Below are 8885 nucleotides of genomic sequence, written 5' to 3'. Positions count from 1 at the left end.
AGGATTCTGAGAAAAGGGACAATGAGAGGATCCGGTTCCGTAAGTGCTGGAACCGTGGTATGCAGAGGAAGTGTATCCCAACAAAAATGGAAACGATATAAGGAAAAAAAATCATTTTGCCGGTATCTGTACTTTCATCAATTTTTAAATTAATACTTGTATGTTTTGTCACTTAATTAAATATCACCTCATGTCCTTATGCAAGACTCAGTTAATTAATTGGTGAAATTACAAAAATTAAATAAATTGCTTTATTTAAAGTATTATATTACTGTTTTTTCCAAATTAATTTAGCCGACTTATAAACTGTTATGCAATCACATGGGGCAGTGGATACAAATGGGACGAGAAATGGATAGAAGGGCAAAGTGGGGAATATGAAAAGATGGGAATAATTCTGCTTTGAGTGGTGGGTCTTGTTTTGGGTATAAATATCAGAATATATGCGGCGTTGGTTCAATTGACATGTGAAGACGCACAAAGGAACACGACGAAGAAGATGGTTTTGAAGAAGAAGTCACTTCTGCTCCACTTTGCCCTGACCGTAGCCGCCGCAGCTACTTGGAGCGCCGGCGAAGCCACAAGCTCGCCGATTCTCGATGTTTCCTCTCTGAATCGAAGCAGTTTTCCGTCCGGATTCCTTTTCGGCACCGCATCCGCATCTTACCAGGTTGGTTTAATCATCCGTTTCCTTCTTTCTATAGGTATGGCCAATTAGATCTGAAACGCGCGTGCACTGTACGGATTCTGAGATTATAAAAATCATTTTGCTTCATTAATACATACATAAATATGTGTGTGTGTGTGATCATGCATGCAGTATGAAGGTGCAGCAAATGAAGATGGAAGAGGACCCAGCATATGGGATACCTTTACTCACAAATACCCAGGTCTCTTTCTGTCTTTTTAAATATTAATCTCATATATCGGCTTGTGTGTGTCTATTCTTGGAAGTGGAAAAAATATTAAAGGAAGCACTGACATACAAACTCCACTACTCTTACTTGGTAGAGGGAAATACACCAATTAAAACACTATTGTAAGAAATTTCACTCTTACACACTCCATTTCCATGACTCAATCTGATCTTCATCAAAAACCAAAAGCAGAAAAAAAAAATTCTTGTTTTTTCGTAGTATATTGATTTTGAGGTGACTTTTATTATTGATCATAACTTAGGAATATATTATAAGTAACTTTATATTTGCTTTTATATAAATGTTAACTTTATAAATGTTATAGATTTCTCAGCCCTTTAACTCTAGTTACATGAATCATATTAAATTACCTTATATACGTGAATCACACAGCTCGATGAATCACACACAAGTTTCACATCCCACTCAAAACACCAGTTAGAGACACACATGTACACAACTGAAATCATTTTTGTTTGTCTGTGCATTACACACACACACACCAAACAAACACTCTACCCTAAGTAAAAAATCTCATAATAATAAATGAAAAATAAAATTGTATATTTATGTAAAGACTTTAATGATATGACTTATAAATAGAATCAAAAAATCTTCTTCCAATCCTCTACAAATATGATTCTATATGTTTATTTTCAATCAATACGAAACGCCATATTTTGATTGGTCAAAAAATTTAGAGGTCAATGCATAGACGGATCCATCTTAAAAAATGCATATACAATAATTAATTATTAGATGTTGTCGTTATTATTTAATCATTTAATTACTACCTTCAGTTCTAAATCTAGTTTGCAGTGCACTACAAACTAAACAATAGATGTTATATTTAGTTTCTAGACGATGAAATTAACTAATTAGATGTTTTCAGCCATGTAACGTCTTGGAAAAACAGTTCTTTTTTTGCCAACAGAAGATAGTATGTTTTTATAAACTTTATTCGCTATGGAGCGGAAAGAAAGAGTGCTTGGGGAACATAATCAAGTACTTCTTTAATGCCATTTTTAAAAAATCTTTGTTCCTGCTTTATAATACCTTGTTAAAATTTTAGGATGTTTTATAATATCTTTTCCCTTATACCTCTATGTAATGATTATTTTGCAATCCAAAATTAAAGAAATGATTTTATGATCTAAATGAAGTAGGACTTTTAGAAAAAAGGAAAAACATATAATTAGGGATAATAGATTTTGAAAATGAAAAAAAAAACATTTACACACAAGAAAACTTTCTTAGTCTCCATGATTTGGACAACTAAATACTATATTTAGCAATGGAGAGAGCAAAAACTAACTCGATATGGACTTGCCAATAAGCTTTATTGCAAATAAAATTCAAATAAATTACAAGTTTTTAACAAAACAGTACACACATTTAATGATTAATATCTTCATTAGAAATTTAATTTAATTTTCAAGATTAATCCAACGACTTTTTGGTCCAACAGTTTGCATATATTATTATAGAAAACGGTTATTGTAAAAAAAAATTTCTTTAATAAGAAGCAAGAACTTGTAGAAATTCTATTCAACTGACCAATTGAAAACTTTAATTTTAACCTGACAATCAAGTGTTTCTGCAGGACTAAGTATAGTAATAATAATTAGTGTTCAAATGATGTTCAAAGAATATTAAACATTTGGATGAAATTTATAGATAGAAATAACGAAAACGAATTAGTTATCAGCCCCCAACAAAGCCTCAAAATAATTGGATTCATCAAAGCCTTGTAGCTCAATGATACTAAACGTCCTTGCTAACCCTATGTTTGTTATGCGAGAAATGGAAAGGAGAAAAAATTTTAATGAGTTCCCCGGTACTAAATGGACCCGTAATCTTTCATAGACATGATTTGGTGAGTTGGAACTCTAAAAGTTATAAGAAACAATCTCATGGGATATTTACTGTGGGCCCATGGTTGCCCTTTTGGCAGTAAGAGAGTCACTGAGCCCCAAAACATAAATAAGAAACAAACGAAGAAGCCGACAAAACAAATGAAGCCCCATCGTGTCAGCCAAATCAGTAAGCTCATCGGAAGGGCCATATTAAACTTTGTACTTTTATAATTGATTTTATTGTACTCTTTCACAATTTACTGACAGATAATAACCTTTAAATTTAAATATCACAGTAAACTTTAAGTGTCGAGTAAATCAGTAAGTTGCGAGAATATAAATACGCGTGTTTTGTTCACTGGTGTGCAGAAAAAATAACGGATCGGAGCTATGAGGGCGACTATGTATAATTTGAAAAAGGTTGAAAACGAAACATGAAAATTTGGACTTTTAGAATAATTTTATTTATTAAACGCAATAAGTTTACTTCATTTTATTATTATTATTTATTGGGACCACGATGTCTCATCAGTAACGTTGTCACATGCATGCAATGGGATTAGTTCCCAAATAAAATAATGAAAACCTACATCATCGATCAGTTTAATTTTGTAGTTTTGCCCCATAATTTTTTATACAATATTAATTTTTTGTTTATATTTTATATAGGAAGATGTTGGAATCATGAAGTATATGAATTTAGATGCTTACAGATTTTCTATATCTTGGTCGAGAATACTGCCAAGTGAGTTTCAGATCATGAATTTTTGTCAATATGACTTGTATACTTCGTTGAAATTTAATTTTCCGAGGAGGTCGAGTTATTTTTTATTTTTATTTTTTAATTTTAGTATTTATAAACCATAAACATTTCCAGAGGGAAAGCTAAGTGGAGGTATAAACCGAGAGGGAATCAAATATTACAACAACCTCATCGACGAGCTATTGGCTAACGGTCACTATCCAAGCCTAATTAGTTTTAATTATACATGTTTTTCTTTAAATTCATACCAGAAAATTAAAATTGACGACCATGGACAGGTCTAAAACCTTTTGTGACTCTTTTCCACTGGGATCTGCCACAAGCTCTGGAGGATAAGTATGGGGGTTTCTTAAGCCCTGATATTGTGTAAGTGAGAAATAATTAATTAAACACAATAATATCATAACAAATTACTTCCTTTCATTCAAAATGTAAGTTTCAAATCTTTGAATGGGTCTTATTTTTTATAAGTTTTAATTTGAATTTATCTGATCATTTAATGTATTTTTTTCATTTTTACCCCTAATTAATTATATATCTTTATCATATTTTTTCCTATCATTCCCTCTCCCACTCAACCTTTCAAAAAAATAAAGGTGTTTTAGGAAAATAAGTTACATTTTACATGTTTATTTTTTTAACTGATTTTAACCAACATGATCCATTTCATATGAGGGAAATGGATGGAAAGAGAGGGGGGGGGGGGAATTTTAATAAGCTCAATTTAAAAAATTAGAGAAGTAGGGTTAAAAACTTTTGACTAGTTAACTCTTTTATCTTGTATCTTCTATTTATTAAAACTTTACAACCCTACTTCTCCAATTTTTTAAATCAAGCATTAAAATTTTTTCTCCCCTCTAATTTTCTCATACCAAATATAGGTTTAGAGATACGCAATTCAGTTATTCAAAACTTACATTATGAACCGGAGGGACTATATTTATCGTTGTGTAATGAATGATACACACACACACACACACACACACACATATATATATTGCGTGTGCGCTTTCAGGAAAGACTATGGAGACTATGTGGAATTATGCTTCAAGGAGTTTGGGGACAGAGTTAAGCATTGGATAACGTTGAATGAGCCATGGAGAGTTATAGCAATGATGGGTATGCAACGGGCAGTTTAGCACCGGGTCGGTGCTCTGCTTGGGTCAACCCTAATTGCACTGGTGGCGATTCCTCCGTCGAGCCTTACTTAGTTGGTCATCATTTGCTTCTTGCTCACGCATCTGCCGTCCAAATCTACAAGTCCAAGTTTCAGGTCATCTTAGTCAATTAAATTACACACACAACAACCACAAGAAGTAATAAATCATATCTCTTACTACCTTCGGTACTTAATATACAAGTTAGATAATTAATTTACAGATATTATAAAAATTAGTTATATTTGTTATCTGTAATAAATGTGTACTAGTTTTCCTAAAGTACCATATTTAATTATATGCATTGATACTAGTATGCTACCCCTTTATGGGGATCTTTACAACTAATACGGATATTTTGGAAAAAATTATGAATTTGAGAGACAAAATAAATTGAGATCTTATATTTAGAATCAAATATAATCCCCATCAATTAGCTTTTATATTAAAAACGAGGTAATATTATATTACACCTATAATTCATACCATATTACTAGTTTCACGTACATTATACCTTCTTTCTCAAGTTTTCTATGCAAACGTTTGTACATGTGTTTGATGATGACATATAAATGCAGGCATCTCAGAAGGGTGTGATAGGAATAACACTGGTGTCTCACTGGTTCGTGCCCTTTTCAGATAGTAAACCCGATCATAATGCCGCTTCACGAGCCATTGATTTCATGTTTGGATGGTATGTACATAATAATCGGCATAAGAGCTAATATCATCTTTAGTATTTAAAATTTAGCCTTATTTTAATTTTTGTTGGTTAATAATGCAGGTTCATGGGCCCATTGAGTAAAGGGAATTACCCAAGGAAAATGCGAGCACTCGTGGGAAACCGATTGCCAAAATTCTCAAGCGAAGAATCGAAGCTTCTTAAAGGCTCTTTCGATTTTCTGGGCCTTAATTACTATACTGCTAATTATGCTGCCCATTCGCCTTCACTCCGCAGTTCCAGACCATCCTACCAAACTGATGCTCATGCAAATCTTACAAGTAATTAACTAACTTTTATACATATAATATACACACACTCTCCTACATATAAGAGAATTTTTCTAGGAATGTCATGCTACTATTTATAAGAGACGCTACTAGCATGTCTGATATTCGTGCTACTATCATTTTTCGTTTTTGTCCCTCTTGACTATCGGCTACTCTCATTACATTAATTCCCATTCATTTGTTCTCTCCTCATAAATAATGGTATTTTTGAAAACTAATTTGTACTACCTCTGATTCTAAATATAATATCTATTTTGTAGTGTAATTTTATTTATGACCATATTTATTATCTTGGGTTAAGGTGCATCCAGTGGCCTAAAGTAATTTATAGTGCAATTTTGCCCTCAAAGTAATTAAAATGGTGCACCGGTATTCCATGCTAACAGATCTGTTACTTTGACCGTTAAATTGATGAGTCAGCATAAGTTTGACCAAAATAATCTGACGTGGCATGTCTAATAAGCAGGTGATGTAGAATTTTTTCGGGGTTAAGGTGCATCCAGCACCCCCAAGTATTTTTCCAGGTGCACCCAGTGGCCTAAAGTAATTTATGGTGCAATTTTGCCCTCAAAGTAATTAAAATGGTGCACCGGTATCTTATGCTAACAGATCTGTTACTTTGACTGTGAAATTGATGAGTCACCATAAGTTTGACCAAAATAATCTGACCTGGCATGTCTAATAAGTAGGTGATGTGGAATTTTTTTCAGAGTAAGAAATTTTTTCAGAGATATTCCTCTGGTCCTATTTATGGGGTAGAGAGAGAAGATATTTTTTGGTCCTCTTTATAAGGCACTGAGAGAAATTTTTTGTATGAATGTACAATTTTACCCCTCATTTATTATTGTATTGACTTTGTTTATATGAGGTATAATGTATATTAAATAGGGATAAAGTTGAGAAGTTATTAAAATTTAAATGAGAGTTAATGAAATTTAAGGTTTTCCTTGGTCTGTGTGAAACATGCTGGAAGTGTCTTATAAATAGGACCAGAGGAGTAATATTCAGACAAAACAATGGAATTAACAAGAAAAGCCATGTCACCTGCTTATTAGACATGCCAGGTCAGATTATTTTGGTCAAACTTGTGCTAACTCATCAATTTCACAGTCAAAGTAACATATCTGTTAGCATAGGATACCTGTGCACCATTTTAATTACTTTGAGGGCAAAATTGCACCATAAATTACTTTAGGTCACTGGGTGCACCTAGAAAAATACTTGGGGGTGCTAGATGCACCTTAACCTCGAAAAAATTCCACATCACCTGCTTATTAGACATGCCATGTCAGATTATTTTGGTCAAACTTGTGCTGACTCATCAATTTAACGGTCAAAGTAACAGATCTGTTAGCATGGGATACTGGTGCACTATTTTAATTACTTTGAGGGCAAAATTGCACCATAAATTACTTTAGGCCACTGGGTGCACCTGGCAAAATACTTGGGGGTGCTGGGTGCACCTTAACCCTTATTATCTTTAACCAATTTTAAGCATTTTGTTAATCTGCATAATTTTATTATTTGTATCTTATAAAAATGACTGATAATTTATTCATTCACTTCAATGTCTCTATGTATTATGTTCACCTGTGTTAATTATTCTGTGGTAGCTGAGCGGAATGGCACACCCATTGGTCCAAGGGTACGTAATTAATCGTCCTATCTCACTCCTAACATCAATATTTTTGCCTGATTGATAAACATGTATAGTATTTGTCTAATGAAAGTTAATCAGTCCGCTTATTTATATATGTGCAGGCTGCCTCTGATTGGTTATATGTTTATCCTGGAGGAATTAGAGACTTGTTGCTCTATGTGAAGACTAAACAATCCTCTTATTTACATTACTGAAAATGGTACTCAATTATATATGAACATGTTTTCACTTTTCACTAATTTTCTTTTTATTTTTCTCGCAGTAGTAGTGAATCATAAATATTAATTTCTTTCACTTGTGATTTCCTTCATAAACATCTGTAACACAGGTATTGATGAGTTTGATGATCCAACATTAACATTGGAAGAAGCCCTTATGGATACCTTTAAGATTGACTACTATTTCCGCCATCTTTATTATATTCAATCGGCAATCAAGTAAGTCGCTTCCTATTTATTATAGATAAAACTACGCTACTTTTAGTTTTTTTTTTAACTTCATTAATATTTTATTTTGGTTCCTTAACTCTGTAAAGTGTAGTTTCACGTTTTTTAAGCCTAATACTATTAACATTAAAATTTTAAATGTACATAAAATATTTTTAAATATTGATATATGAAGTTTACTCATCAAAACTTTTGTATAAAATTAGATATACCTTTTCCTTTATTAAATTACTCATTAAATATAAGATCTCTCTCTTTCTCTTCCCTCCTACTTTTTTTTTGGGTTTTTTTTTTCACTCTCTCAAGGGGTGGCGTCAACGTGAAGGGATACTTTGCGTGGTCATTATTGGATAACTTTGAATGGGCCAACGGATACACAGTGCGTTTTGGAATCAACTATGTGGATTATAAACATGGCAATCAAAGACACTACAAACTCTCGGCTCAATGGTTCAAGAACTTCCTCCAAAAATAATAATCTGATGATGTAGCAAGCCATTCCTAATAAAGAATGATGTGGATTATCATGTTAATCATGTCAATACATTTTATACAATGATAATGATCATGATGATATGTTGATGTTACATACATTTTCCTCAATTATTATTCCCCTTTTTTCTTTTCTCTTGATGTGTTTTGACTTGCAGTGGCCTATAGATCTATCGATTAAATGGACAACATCTCGCCTTCGTTTTAGTTTGTTGGAATAAAAGTTGATTATTTCAAGGACAAGTGAAAATGAAACTGTATGAAGAAGTATGTTTTTCTTTTTTGGATAAATATGAAGAAACATTTATACCAACCACAAGTCTAAAGCAATTGCAAGTCGTTCAACAAAGATCGGCTAAAAAGGCATGGACCCCTTACACTAGAAATACAATAAGTGACACATCTCATGTCTAGGCCATTCATCAGGATATAGAGACATTTTGAGAACCATCTTTGGCCAATTAAAACCCTTATGCCTTGTTTGGTACTGTGGAGGAGTTTTTGGTAAAAGTGAAAATGAAAATAGAAGTGGGGTTGAACAGTGATTTGAAGTGCTTTGTTGCTTTAAGTCTTCAATGTCTTT

General features: G+C 32.8%; 1 pseudogene; it reads left to right on the top strand.

The window, feature by feature from the left end:
* The first annotated feature begins 494 nt into the window (after positions 1-494).
* On the top strand, positions 495-8437 carry LOC114756742 (beta-glucosidase 12-like; annotated as a pseudogene).
* Positions 8438-8885: the final 448 nt, after the last annotated feature.

The sequence above is a fragment of the Neltuma alba genome, unplaced genomic scaffold (assembly GCF_004799145.2).
Source record: "Neltuma alba isolate B1F8T4 unplaced genomic scaffold, ASM479914v2 tig00010471_pilon, whole genome shotgun sequence".
Lineage (NCBI taxonomy): Eukaryota > Viridiplantae > Streptophyta > Magnoliopsida > Fabales > Fabaceae > Neltuma > Neltuma alba.
Note: the sequence above shows the minus strand (reverse complement) of the source record. Positions and strands in the feature narration are given on the sequence as shown.